The sequence below is a fragment of the Perna viridis genome, chromosome 7 (genome assembly GCF_037379345.1).
Source record: "Perna viridis isolate PV_CMFRI_1.1 ecotype Kerala chromosome 7, ASM3737934v1, whole genome shotgun sequence".
Taxonomy (NCBI): Eukaryota; Metazoa; Mollusca; class Bivalvia; order Mytilida; family Mytilidae; genus Perna; species Perna viridis.
In genome coordinates, this window is record NC_142451.1 from 7,350,733 (window position 1) to 7,366,811 (window position 16,079).

Here is a 16,079-nt window from a genome sequence, read left to right on the forward strand (position 1 = left end):
CTAATTCTGTGAATCTTTTTTACAATCATGTCATGCACGCTTACTTTTTCTGGCAGTTTTAAGGTAGTAGACCTGGGTACCCCCAAAATTTTCCCATAATTCATTTTTTTAAATTTAGACATGATATTACACTAACGATAGTACATCTTCTGAGAATTTTTTAGAAAAAAAATATCCGTGCAGATTTTGAACAATTGGACTAAAAAACTGCAACTTTTAGAAATCGGAATCATTGGCCAAACTGAAACGTATTTGATATGTTAGGGTCATTTTTAAAAATTATTTAAATAAACACCTGAATTTTAAGAACCAGTCCAAATAAAGTTCAAACATGGCCAATGGTAACGTGATTCATGTAGTAGAAAAACCCACAGAACAAACGATGGTTTTCATTGTGCATATACTATATATTCACACAAAATAATCATTTCTGTATTCAGATCTGCACTTTTGATTTTTTTTAATCAATTGCTTAGATCATGTAGATGTTCAAAAAGGCTACCAAATGTCAAATTATGATGACTCACATTGAAGAAAGAGAATTGCTGGGCACATCATGATGCCACTAATGTTTCAAAATAATGTCACAAAATTGATATACATTTTCGTCATGAACTCGTGGATCGTTATGCTGTATCCATCAGCCATCATCCATGAAAACTGATTTATTCAACGGGTCACAGTTTTCCTTTCCTCGTTTGTCTACCCGGGACTTGACTTTTTATGAGAAACTCGGCGGAAAAGCTGTGATATCTATGGCAACACCGCCTGCACAAGTGGTACGAGTTCGAGTCATCGCAAATTTGACAGTTCTAACATCGTTGGGAAATTTTCAGACCTTTCTTTACGTTTACATATCTTCCCTGTATCAATTTGATCCGATGGAGCAGTGTAGTGAATAGAGTCGTCACATTCTGAGACGTTTGTGTGTGTGTGTATGTATATATATAGTGTGTTAACATCTTTATCGGTATCTTTGTACAATCCTTTAGACTTATATAACTATTTTTGTTTGTGCTGCATCGTCATGACTAGACTATCCGATACCCATTAAGTTTGCTGGTTGGCAGATTCCTTTAGACTTTATATAAAAATAAAAATATTTACAAACACTGTTATAAGAAACTACACAAAATAGGAAGAACTTAATGTTTTTGTTAATTCCGTGTGGGTGTAAAACACGGAGTTCTTTTATCCAAAATCCCTCCCGCTTCACTCTCTGTAGATCGCTCCAGATCGTGTTTTGTTCCACGATGAAGATTTTATTTTGTTGAAATCATCGAGGCAGTGGTTAGGTAATCTGAAGTGTTGACTCACTGGGAGTAAAGGCTTTTTTGTTAGGTAGCTCCTGTATCATTTTTACCATAGACACCAATCCTTTTTAAGTTTGTTGTAGTTGAATGTGTAACAAATTATAACTTGTGTTAATATGTTCATTTAATCAATGTGAGAAAGACCTTAGCAACCAAATATTCTGATTTTTTTATCATGAAAGTTCCTTAGTGTGAACTGGTATTTTAGCTGCACCTGTAGTGTCAAAAACCACTTTATTGTCACTATACAAAAATGTATACAATGTAATGTAAACCAAACAAACATTTAATGCACAATTAAGAAATATTAAGCAGCAAAAAAATCCAGAATGAGTGTATTAGTATACAGCCTTATGCTTGTGACAAACTCCAGGCAGCATTTTTTATACTTTAGCCTTGTCACATTTCAGAATTATCAATTTTTCTTTCATCTGTGGCACCATCCCTTCAGCACTTGCGTATGGAGTGTTCATATCACAACTCATACGTTATGCGAGAGCTTGCCCGAAACTACGCAGACTTTTTGTATCGCACTAGAACTCTAACAAATAGACTTCTGGAACAGGGTTATGTTGCTACAAGATTGAAGTCATCATTACAAAAGTTTTATGGTCGTCATCATGAACTCGTGGATCGTTATGGTGTATCCATCAACACCATGAAAACTGATTTATTCAACGGGTCATAGTTTTCCTTTCGTCGTTTGTCTACCCCGGACTTGACTTTTTATGAGCAACTCGGCGGGTGTTTCTAGAAAAGCAGAGGACGCTTGCCCTACCGGTGCACCTGGTCCATGCTCCCAGTTTCTAGTGAAGTCCGGGTTGCTCATTTACTGTTGTTACTTTGTATGTATGATTTTAGTTACTTTATGTTCTTTGTTGTGTATGTCTGTTTTCCATATCTGGTCTTTGTGCCTGGATTACATTCTTTTGATTACCGCTATAACATTGGTTCCCTTGATTACTCTTTCAGATACAAAAACTAGTTGGTAGGCTGCAATTCTAAATGAATAATACTGTTAAGTGATCAACTGATGCCATTTTCTTGTTTGGAGTGTTTTTTCTTCTAGTTAAGAAGATAGCCCATTTCATGAAAAACATGCATACAGCTAAATAAAAGGTAGATCTGCACTGCAGTGTCCTATCTATGTAGTGGAAATTTATACAAAACAATTGTTCAGAGAGAACCAAACAATCAGAAAGCTTGTTGTAAATCAAATTAAATTGTTAGTATTTAAATTAATTCCATAACGAGAACAGTGGGTTCAGAAGTTAAAACTCTGTGCATGTTTCAAATTTAATAAAATGAAGCAAGTTCTTTTTTTTTCAATTATCATATTTCTTTATTTTCTTTGTGTTTCCTTTCTTTAAAGGCTTTTTGTTTATTATGTATATTGCCTAAAACAATAAAAAAACTTATTTGGTACATAAATAAAATCGTAGTGATACTGGGTGGGTTTGAAATAATCTACAAATATAAATACATGAAATCATACCCTACATTCTCTTAAAACACAAGCATTTTACAAACAATCACAAAATATGAATTTTGGACAAGAAATGATAACAACGAAAAAAAGGTTTTGATTTCTCCGTAAATAACGGTGGTATTATATGAGGTATCAACATGCGCTCACCCATCTTAAAGCAAAAATGGAAATGACAAGATCGGTGGACAACCATTCAAACGCACCCTATTTTTATTGACAGAAGAAATGTATTAGCTGGATGTCCGATAAATCAATGTTAATGTAAATAGTGTTCATTACGTTATAAGAGTTATCATAAGAAATACTTGACATACCATTATTGAATGCCTAATAACCAACAAAACAAAGTACTTGTACAAAATGAAAAATTATACATTATACAATCGATTGAAATCTAATGGAATTGCTGTAAACAGTCTCCATTAAGTAAAACATAATTTAAAAAAAAACGCAATAAAAAGGAAAAAAGATCCCAAACTGAGCAAATTGAATAAAGGATGACTGTAGAGACTAAGGTTAAAATGGAGTAGCAAACGATAACCAATCAGAAATATCGACAGTAATAGCAGGATAAGAAGCATTTAGGTACACGTCCACTAATATACACAAAGTGGAAAATATTGCAAGAAAAGGTTAAAACAGTTTTATTTTAAAATGTAATATATTTTAAAAGGAGAAGATTGATTGATTGATTGATTGTTGGGGTTTAACGTCCGAGCAGCAATAGTTCAGCTATATTCAGACGATGAACATGAAATGGATGATAAAATGAACATGAAATGATGATGAAATGAAAAATGTGATGGGACACAAAGACAGTAGGGTCGACAAATTTTGATTGCCTCTAGAAAAAGGGAGGATGGGTAAGGTCGGGCAATTTAGCCTCCTGTGGCGGAGCGCAGTGGTTCCTACTCCTATCGAATACCACAGCAGGGTTCTTTAACGTGCGAGGAACGTGGCATCTTTCCCAACACTATGGTTTGCGGTCAGGTTCAAAAAGAGAAGATCAGGTATAACTATGTGCAACAGTTTTGCGGAAGTCCTTATTGTTATGATACATTAGACAACTGTAATACTACTTGCAGATGACAATTATATTTGTACCAGCACTCCCCCAAACTAGTTAAAATAGAAATCAAGGAAACGAAAGGTTCGATAGGAAATAAAAAAAACAAACAATAAAATGATAAAAAGCTGACAGGGAAGACAGACACATACGACAAGGTACATTAATTAATAAAAAAAATACACGTACAAATAAACAAAAGCAAATGAGAAACTCGGACACCACCGAAAACTGAGAGCATCGATAAGATCCACCGATATAGTAAACGTACTCCGCTGTGCTAGAAACACTGTGTTGCTCATAAAATGTCAAATTAGGCAAAAACTATGATATGACTAGCAAATTGGTTAATAAAACGATACATAATGACGACCCATAATGACGACCATAGAGCTTCTGTAGTAATGACTTTAATTGTGTGTCAACATAACCCTGATCAAAACTCCAAATTGAAAGAAGTCGAGGATTGAACAAAAAGTCAGTATATTTATGACAAGCTATAAAATAAAATATCAATTGTGATATGAAAACTTTATACAAAGGGATGTTGCCCGAGTGGAAAAGGAAAGTTGACAATGGAGAAAAAGAAGTCATTGCATTTATATATAGTTTTGTCATGAGTTTGTATTGACTATTGATCTCTAAGTGTGGGTCAAGATATGATGATGACATGATTATGTTTGTAATGTCCTTTATTTCAGGATACAATCATTGTTCACGGATGGTCTAGCTCTAGTACAAAACTACTTTCTTCTTGTACTTTTGACAGTATATGTCGCTTTCTATTGTCATCACCAGGATCAGAAAAATTAAAGCAGGAAGGCCGTTTTATATCTCTATCAATACTGAAAATATAATGGTTTATAATATGTATAATTCAATTATAACCTTTATCTAATAATGACAATGTAGGAAAACAAAATCTTATCTTTATTTTAAGACTAGTCTGTCTTTTGTGATATTACATATTAAGTATATAAAGGGTATTCATGATTTCATCTGTTCTATGAACGGATTGATAGCTTGTTATTTGATAAGAATATACTGTAAATCAAATTCAATTCGTTGAGAAAATCTTATATTACATACAAATATTTAGTGGAACTATGGGTTCTTTGTATTAACACTTTTATAGTTTTAAATTGCACTATATTTTTGTCAGAAAGTGCACACATTAATGGAGATATTAACTTTGTGGGGGACTCTGGTGGGAATATTTGCATAAATGTTTTTGATTATAATGCATTTTTTTTACTTTTACTACAAATAAATGGAAAGATAATATTTGTGTAAATACACACTACTCCGCCATGTAAATATAGACAGTGCAATCATGTAAAAAAGGGATCTAATAAAAATAAAAAAAAAATGAAAGACGTTTTGTAAATTAGTATTTAGAAAAAAAATTGTAATTCTTCACACCCGGGACTGTGTGGAGTGCCCATTTTGTTTATAGAGAACTTGCATAAACAATGAAAGAAACAGACATGAGTGGTGAACAGATTGGATCTGGAGAAAAAAAAACATAACAGAAACCATGAGTTGAGCATGAAAAATTCCAATACTTTTAGGCAATGTTATTTCATTGAGAAATTTGAAAGACAGATATGTACCTAAGAAACAAGCTCTTGAGAAGGATTCGAAATTTAAATTCCACACATACCTTAAGAGGGTTATAATGTCGAATGTGTTTTAAAGTTAGATAGAAATATGCATCCTAATCCAGATAATGTACCATACATTGGACATCTTTTGGAAAAAGAATGATTTTCTTGTCTGTTCACTTTTAATTTATATAATAAACTGAATTAATTTATAACAAACCACATGTATGCATACCACATGTACACAAATAATATAAATAAAAACTATGTCTGGAGGAGGTGTATAATGATGCTAAGAGGGTATGATTGATAATATATAGTAAGTATGGCAGCACGTTACAGTTATATTAAATCAACTGATTGCTACTCGCATGTTGCCCCCTGTAGTTAACATACATATTGTTGTCATGAATATCTTTTCCTACTTGTTTCTTCGACGTTTTATTAAATCAGAACTGGTCAAGACTTTGTATAACCTTATAAATTCTGACCTGGATAATTGGAACGCCTTGGGTAAATTTTGGCTCACCTTACTAGACTCAAAATTTGACACGGAATATTTTATATGTACATGTACAGACATAAGTGACTTAGATCAGATGAAAACGTCGACATTTGGTCAAAATCTCTTGAGTTCCTTTATAGAGTTGAATAAGATACATAGATGCAATATTACACCTTGAGGAGAAAATAATGGGTAACTCGAATTTTAAATTTGGCTGGAAAGTACTATTTTTTTATGTTTTTTATTGTATTTTTTTTTTTTTTTTTGATAATTTTTCCAAAAGTGGGAAAAAAGATAAAGAATATATGGAAAACCCATACTATTTCTTTTCAGTCATCTCTAGTTGTTTTTAATAAATTAAACGATAAGAGAAATTAGATAGCTCAATATAGCCAAATAAAGGCATATAAATATTCTATAATTCGATGATATTAACTTGTCAGAGAAGAAAGTGCCATTCGAATTTAATGACACTCATTTTGTACGAGAGGGCAAGGTTATGGCAACAAAAGATATAAAATTGAAACAAAAAAGAGTTTCTTTGAATTTCCATTGACTCCAAATTGTGAGCAAAAATGGGAAAATTTCTTCATAAACGAAAATATTTAATGGGAAAAAATATGGGTTTCATTAAAAGACAATTTTGGGAATAGACAAATTAAGCAACTGCAGTGGAAATTGCTCCATACTATTATTTATACCCAGGAATTGTTACAAACAATAAATGTTTCAAATGGTTCATGTCATTTCTGCAACGAATTGGAAAAATTGAATCATTTATTTGTTTTACATGTAAATTGGTGAAAGAAGTTTGGAACGATATTTTTGAGATAATTGCGTCTTGTGCACACATATGAATATTGACATTATACAAAATTCAGAAAGGTTATAATATTGTCATAACATTTATTAATTGAAACAATTTTGTTGACCGTCAAGTGGGCAATATGGAAATATAGGAATATTACCAAGTACCAAAAAGGTAATTTCTAAATTTATGATTTGTAATATGGAAATAAACACAGTTGCCTTTATATCAAGAACAAACACAGGTAAAATAGGGGGAAACCTATACCTCGAAATGGAAAAGGTTTTTCATTAATTTTTTATGCAGTACTGCAGTCTATAGTATGGATAGCATTATTTTAATAGCCATTTACACTCCCTCCAAAGTATCGTTACTTGTATAATATGAATCATATAATATGTATGTCCTATCATATTCGTATGCGCTCTATGCGTGATATAGTATTAGCTACATACATTTTTTTGTTACATTTTGTTACACAGTTCTGCAAGTTTCTCGCAAGAAATTACAAATACCCAGAACATTTACTTGTCAATCATTTTAATTACAAATTTTGAAATTGATACTGAAAAGTATTTTGACTTTCAAGTGCTTTTTTAATAAACATTATTTTTTTCAATATAGGACCCAAAATGTACGAGGATTGTGGTTCTGACAACTGTGCAAAACAATTTTATTTCCAATTCTAGAATAGGCTTCTGGGGCAGGGTTATGTTGCTACAAGATTTAAGTCATCACTACAGAAGTTTTATGGTCGTTATCATGAACTCGTGGATCGTTATGCTGTATCCATCAGCACCATGAGAACTGATTTATTCAACGAGTCATAGTTTTCCTTCCCTCGTTTGTCTACCACGGACTTAACTTTTTATGAGCAACTCGGCGGGTGTTTCTAGAAAAGCAAAGGACGCTTACCCTACCGGTGCACCTGGTCCATGCTCACAGTTTTTAGTGGAGTCCGAGTTGCTCATTTACTTTTGTTACTTTGTATGTATGATTTTATTTACTTTATGTTCTTTGTTGTGTATGTCTGTTTTCCATGTCTGGTCTTTGTCCCTGGATTACATTCTTTTGATTTCCGCTATAACCTTGGTTCCCTTGATTACTCTTTTAGAGCAAGTCCTGAAGAAACTCTCTTGATCTGATCTAAACCCTGCCCATAACTTGCAAGAAACCATAATTACTAAATTTCTCCTTTCTAAACCCTTGCCCCATTTTTAAACAATAAAAAAAGGAGTCGGTTTCAGTTCCTAGTTTTGAAATTGCACAGTGTGGTTTGCCTTGTTGTATTCAAGTGTTATCACAAAAAGTGATAGAACATTGTATAATTTGTTTGTAAAGGTTAGAATTTTGTTCTGGAATAGATGGTCAGCAGACTGACCTTAAGATTAGATAACCTTGCAGGTTTTATCGGGGAACTATCCATATCAGGTGTGAGCGTGCTAAGATTTCAACCTGAGGACACCACAGACTTACAAGATAAGTGTGTGTGTGTCCGGTCTTTTGCCAGGTTCAGACGTTGTTAGTCTGTGCAACGTCGGAGCATGATTTTATTCACACACATCAAAGAACTTAAAAAAACAAAAATATATCCTTTAAAAGAAACAAACGTACGTGATCAACACGGACTCTGGAACCACCCGTGCAGGAGCTCATAAAATTAAAGTCCCGGGTTGACGAAAGAAGAAAGGAAAACTATGACATGGTGTAATATTGAACGCAATCAAAAACCCCACAAAAGTAGCAGTCCCAGGAAAGATTCTGAAATCTTATTCTAACACAATTATCAAAGTTCTATATTGGTCATCCTTATTGGATTCTGTATGAATGCAGCAGGTTACGATAAATCCTGATACCGGTCTCTTTTCAAATCTATAAATAAAGTAAATATAGATTAACTACGGTTGAATTTATAAATCGTAATTATTGTACATTAATTTGATAATATATTTTTTTCAAACGAAATGGACATACTCTTCAGAAATTTTCACAATCTGACATTTTACTTGTGAATACTAGAAACAGAAATAAACACTATCCAAGAGGATTAGATAAAAGGAAGGTTTTTCGTTATAGTAGTTGTTTGCATTTTAATTACGAACGTGATATTGATTTAAGAGAACTATCAAGACAAAATGTGTTTATTAAATGGCATATAATGTTCTTCCTTAGTTGTATATCTCTTTTGATTAAACCGATTGATGAACACGTCTCTATCAGCAATTACATAAAACCGGAGGCAATGGTTATTAAATGTTTTTGATTGCATTTGAGCTATTCTACTGTCTTAAATTCTTAACTAAACGATTAAAAATTTTATGACTTACTTCCCATGCGAACGTAGCTGACAAATATGGGAAATATACCATAAATTGTACACAAGGTGTGGCTGAAGACATCGGGTGTTTGTATCATGACGACAAATCGGCATATTGCAAATATGTTGATCATATTCATACACTATTTTATTTTTCTCCTTTGGCATTTTCAGTAAGCACCTTTCTCATTGTATTATTAAGAAGCATTTTTTGTTTTGTTTATACATTTGGACACAATAGACAATATTCGGTTAAAACCACCGAAATTATATGGCGTCGTAATGAACTCGTGGATAATAACGGTCTATCCAACTGAACCATCGAAACTGATTTCTCCAACGTGTCATAGTTTTCCTTTCCTTTTTCGTCTACCCTGGATTTGATTTTTTATGAGCAACTGGGATGGTGTTTCTAGAAATACAGTACCGTTACACTTGTCCACGCTCTCAGTTTTCAGTGGAGTCAGATATGCTTATTTACTTTTGTTACTTTGTATGTATTATATTGTTTTTTTTTTGTTTTTTTTTGTATGTGTCCTTTTACCATGTTTGGTCTTAGTCGCTGGATTACATTCTTTTTACTGCCGTCAATAGGGACTCAAAAGGTCCATTGTATATACACAGTCTTATGGTTGTCTTGACACAGGGAAACCACCGTATTTACTCTCCCTTTTATCTTTTCTTAATTTATTGATTTGATCTCTATTATATCTTGCATTTAATGCATTTTTCTTTCGTAAATTTCAGTCCAGAATCTGAGTCGTTTTCCACCTATAATGACCTTGTCAAAAACAAATTCTATCTAAAAGATATTTTCGACCAATAGCTGTAATGCAAATACATGTATGGTTTTAATGGAAAATTGATCTTAATGCCGCACGTATGCACTAGGAATCAAGCAGAGATTACAGTCGAGCGACAGTTCGTGGAAAAACAAACTGGCAAAGGGACCAGAAGAAAGCAAAAAATAGCTTTGCGGATATGAATTCAGAATGTCAAAGATGATCAACTGATTAAACTTGTTCATTAGATCTTTATAAAATAGTGGTTATTATTCACGTACTACTGATAAATCGAACAACTACTTACCGAGTTATGGAAATGTTTGTCTTTTGTTTGACCATCGATAATTCGTGAAATAAAAATCCACTCTTTTTTTATCTTTTTTGACACTTTTGTTTTTTTTCCTTCTGAGAGGTGTTTAACAGTTTGTTCAAGTTAAATTGACCAGCAAAATGGCCGTGCTTGCATGTTTTGCAAAGATTGGCAGATTAGTTTAAGTATTTTCATTTTTAAATGTGTAAACCAGCTGCAAAATACTAGTTGTAAAGGATAACAAATTTCTGTTATGAGAATCAATGTTTTCAGAAAGAATAATCAAGGGAACCAAGGTGATAGCGGTAATCAAAAGAATGTAATCCAGGAACAAGACCAGACATGGAAAACAGACAAACACAACAAAGAACATAAAATAACTAAAATCATACATACAAAGTAACAAAAGCAAATGAGCAACTCGGACTCAAATAAAAACTGGGAACATGGACCAGATGCATCGGTAGGGTAATAAAGTCTGTATTTAATTTAAATCTTTTCATTTCCAATTGGGTCTAGGTAGCTAATTTTTGCAAGTGAAATATATTCCTAACCATCTTATGTATTCAAAGGACTTTACCACAAGTAATAGACAAAAGTTATTGAGTAAAGTCTTAGCTTGATAACATTTTGTACAAGCGCTTGGAAAGCTTGTCAGTTTTTCGAAATTTACACCAGTAATAAATATTTGTAGTTTATACCTGGTTTCACTGTTAATTCATTTAAAACCTGTTGTTGTCGTTTTTAATATATAACAAATGAAAACTTCAATTCAGCAACAACAAAAAAGGACGGTCAGTAAAAATACATTTACCAATATTATGGTAGCTTTTACTTTGATTTTTTTTTTTTTTTTGCATCTGTTTGATCTTTAAGGCTTACTTTAAATGATTCAAAGAACTTTCTTTACTTTTTCCGCTCATGCTTTCATAAATAAAATTGACTTATTTGTGTGTCTCTTTAAAGGAATATAGGGCCACATTACAAAACTCGGCATTTGAAAGCAGTATATTTCCTACAAATGATACGAAATTTAGGTATTAAATTTTAGTACATGCAATTTTTTTGAAGTCATTTCCTGCTATATCTTTTTAGTTGATTAAAATCCAAGTATCAGATTTTTCCTCAATAAAATAAAGGTGTATAAAACATCAGTTTTCATGCTTACATTTGTGATCTGTTTGTTGTTTGTTCACTAAACTTATTTGCAAGAAAAATACATTGTACTATTCATACGCAATGTCTGCAAATTGACATTTATGAACATGAATGCAATTAATTAAGTTACGAATAATACTTATTGTATTTTAGAACTACCAATTGTGAGGATATCAAGATAAATTGAAGAAAGAAAAATAAACACATTTATTTGTTATATCCATTGGTTTTGCTTATTTCAGGAATATTGGATAAAAATATCATGCATCTAAAGAATTACCAGGGATTATTTCGGGTATATTGGATGAAACTATTATGTATCTAAAGAGAGATTACTTCAGGTATATTGGATAAAAATATCATGTATCAAAATAATTACCAGAGATTATTTCAGGAATATTGGATAAAAATATCATGTATCTAAAAAATTACCATTGATTATTTCAGGAATATTGGATAAAAAATATCATGCATCTAAAAAATTATCAGGGACTATTTCAAGTATATTGGATAGAAATATCATGTATCTAAAGAATTACCAGGGATTGTTTCAGGTATATTGGATAAAAATATCATGTATCTAAAGAATTATTAGGGATTGTTTCAGGTATATTGGATAAAAGTATCATGTATCTAAAGAATTACCAGGGATTATTTCAGGTATATTGGATGAAATATCATATATCTAAAGTATTACCAGGGGTTATTTCCGGAATATTGGATAAAAATATCATGTATCTAAATAATTATCAGGAATTATTTCAGAAAGCCTTACATGTTTAAATAGTTTTGCTATATATACTTTTAACAATAACTTTTTACAATATAAAGCCATTATCGTTGGACGCGTCGTGCATTTAAATTAAATGTGAGATAAAATACTTTCAGATTTATCCTTATGATTGAATTTTGTCGAATAATGCAATGTATTTCTTAATCTTGAACACTTGAACTGTAAATTGGCCTTACTTTTGTTCAAAATCTTGCATCAAATATGCATTGTTTAAAATCCATTAATACTTAAAACTAGAGAATGTTATAACAATAGATTTTGTTTTCAACACTTAAATATTGCGCTTGTATATAACCTGATAACACCACAACACCCATCCTATTACCTCTTATATTCATGCATCATACCAAGTGCTCATCCACAATAATGTTTCGACGAAGTCAACTGCTTTTGGTAACTACGAAAACCATATTTGGTAAGATATTTTTTTTATTTCCCGTTCAAAACCGGAAAGCTTCAGCTAAAATCAGAACAACTTGAACAATTTCGTATAAAAGTAAGAAAAACCCTTGATATTGACATCAGTTCAGAAACTGTTCCTTCAAATTAAATACGCAAAGGTAAGTATATATATATTTTTAAAGCATGTTGTTATTCTTTGATAGATTTCGTGTATTTTTAGTTATTAAGATTTAATTTTCGTGCATTTTATTGCGACGAAAAATTAGGGGACAATTATTGGGCTTCTAATAGCAAAAACGATTATGTCGAATATGTATAAATATTGTCGTTTCGCCTAGTTTTGCACTCAGATATATTTTGTCTCGGATAGCTCGTATGCTTACAGTTTCCTATTGAATCTGTCTTTTGTCCGTCTCTCGAATTATTTGTTTATATATATTTTTTTTTTCAACTGTGGTCACTACTTACCCATAGTTAAATTTTAAGCATTAATAACTCATAATTTTTTGCATATGCCAACCTTATATTCGGATATTTATTTAGTTTTGCTTGGCTCCTATTTAGTAGAGTTTTGTCTTGAAGGAATAACATGATTAAAATGCATGTTAAAATTTGACAAGTGGTTTCAGACGACTGATGATTTAGTTAAGAACGTGTGAAGAAACCCGATATTCGTATTATAGACGAATTGCATTTTGACATAAATAAAATTATTGAGACCAAAGACGCAAAGAATCAATTAGTTTTCAAGAAAGGAATCTCAGGGAAACACCTTTTAGAAAATATTCCAGTATCGTAGATACTTACATTTTTAATAAACATTTCAATGCCGAGATACGTTAAGCGAAGTTATGGTTTCCTACATAATATTTTATTATGTACTCTGATAAGTTGTACATGTAAGTTTTGTGTTGTCTTCGTGATGCATGTATAAGACTTTATACGAATGCGTATCTGTTACTATCTTGCAACGGCGATTATTAAAACCGTTATTCATGATATGCATTACTCTCGTTAACCATTGCCAACATGTTGTACATACACGTCGTTCATTGGTAATTTATAGTCATGTTCTATCAAATACATGCCTTAATATGAACGCATAAAATTAAATGTTATAATTTTATTAAATTTCTTCTATGTAACTAGATTAGTGAGTAGAATGTCAAACTTATACATTACAGTTAAATACGTACAATGCCTTACAATTTATCTTAACCGTGTACAAAATGTTTAAGACAAAGTTGATAAAAACGGAGATTGTATATAAATGTAATAATGAAAAGAAAAATTATAGTATTGTATTCAAAGTAGTTATCTCTCTTCTGCGATAGGATAAGTGCATTTTTATTTTCGTTTTCATAGGAAAGAGTCTAATATTTATTAATGGTATATTTTGCCAATGGGGGAACACCGGAATTATAAGCACTTAAGTAAACCAGGAAATACTTCAACAATGCACAATAAAACTGCTCATTTTAAAATAAACAAAACAAAGAGGTTAGTGAATCTAAGATTTCAAACTATGATTTATTTAAATCCAAAAATACAACAGGGTCATGCTCGTATTAACAAAACATTTTTACGACGTATACTTGGTACGACTGTGTAGTCAATTAGACTACCATCACTACATGATGTAATAAGCTCATTAAGGCCTAGTGTTCGTCGATTTTATTTTTGATCCAAAATTTAACACTTTCACCGATATAACTTTACCACACACCAATACATCATTTAAAAGACTTTTTTTTTAAACAGAATTCGATACATTGTGATATTTGACAGGATGCTACAGTACTTTGGACAACAGACTTAAAAAGAGTTCAATTTCAATATCAAATTGGCCGAAAATGTGTTCAAAATCCTAAAGAAAATGGCCTAGGTCATGTCTTTTTTTTAAATGCACATCATGGGTTATATTCTTGTCTAAGTTTGTGATATTCAGTGAAACGAAAAAAAAAATCTATAAGTTTACATTATCTTCCCTGTATCAATTTCATTCAATGAAGCAATGTAGCGAATAGAGTCGTCACATCCTAAGATGTTGCATGATATTGATTTGTTGTGGCATGTATCGTTAATTCGATCTTCTATCCTACATAATAACACCAAAATGAACTGTCCCATACTACCATACATCGTGTACTAAGTTACAGTCCTAGATTAATCCTACGAGGAGGAATGATCCAGCCAGCGAAAGCTATAGTTTTATAAAGCCTTGCTGGCCGAGTGGTCTAGGTCGCTGGACTTCGTGCAGGCGGTGGGAACTCTACCATCTTACTAGCTACGGCGAGGATCAGCAGATAATGTTAGAACAAGGATGCATATATTATAAGTAATAAGCTGTCAGGGGGTCGCCTATGGTTATTTAGGCAGTCAGTAGATTCTGTTGACGGGTGAGACGTTATCCAAATTCCTCCAACAGATCTACAGGCTAAAAACCACTAATTCCACTTCCCATAGGCTTCTATGCTAATTTCACAATATTCAATGGCTTCTCTGGACTTTACCTTAACTTTAACCTGCAGAGGACTATATATCAGCATGATTCTACATATGTCAGCTCACAATCCTCAGAATGGCATGTGGGGTTAGCAGACTTGCAGTGCAGTACTGGTCACCGGAAGTGAAGTGTCTATAAATAGCATGGGAAATCCCAGTGTTTTCACAAGATAGGGGTATATTTAGAAATCATTATGGAGATTAGGCTTCACATCACAAGAAGCAAAATGCACCTATAAAATGTACAGAAATGTTTTTCCCTTCAGAAACTGTTTAAATTTTTTAAATGAGATGAGAACTTTTTTCACAGCACTATGAGGAACAGGGGTAATTTCTGCGTAGGACTATTTTTGCGTACGTTCCAAATGCTCATTGGTTGAATTGGTGGTCTGTAACCTACAGACTATCTAAATATATCATAGACGGTTACGATTTTTCGTAATATCTTTATTATGGGGAAATTAATTAATATTTTGTATCAAACGATATTTCTACTAGTTTTTTTTAAATCATTCGGTGGTTTCTATTTTTGTTTTTGTCAAAAGTATACATATTCTGGCCAGTGCCGTGATTGAACTATCTTTGTCATGTGCTACATGTATATTTGTCTTAACGTCACTTTCGTTGGTGGATGGATTTTCTATTTGTGGTCATTTGCGTATTGTTCATTTAAATATTGTCATCGCTGGCGGATAGATTTTCGTTTGCATTTGCATATTGTTGCTCCGGTTATTTGGACGAATGGTTTTGTCCAATCACGAGTGGTCAACACAACTGTACATCGTAGAAATATATTTGACGACTCTATTCACTACATTACTCAATCGGATTATAATTGATACAGGGTCTAAAAAATCCAAACGATGTTAGAACTGTCAAATTTGTGAAGATTGGTTTTTCCTCTACAACATCTATGACATCTATGACATCGTCGTCTGCACTAGACCGCTAGGTCAACTAGGCTATATAAAAATAAAGCTTTCGCAGGCCGGATCATTCCTTCTCATAGCACAAATATAGGGTT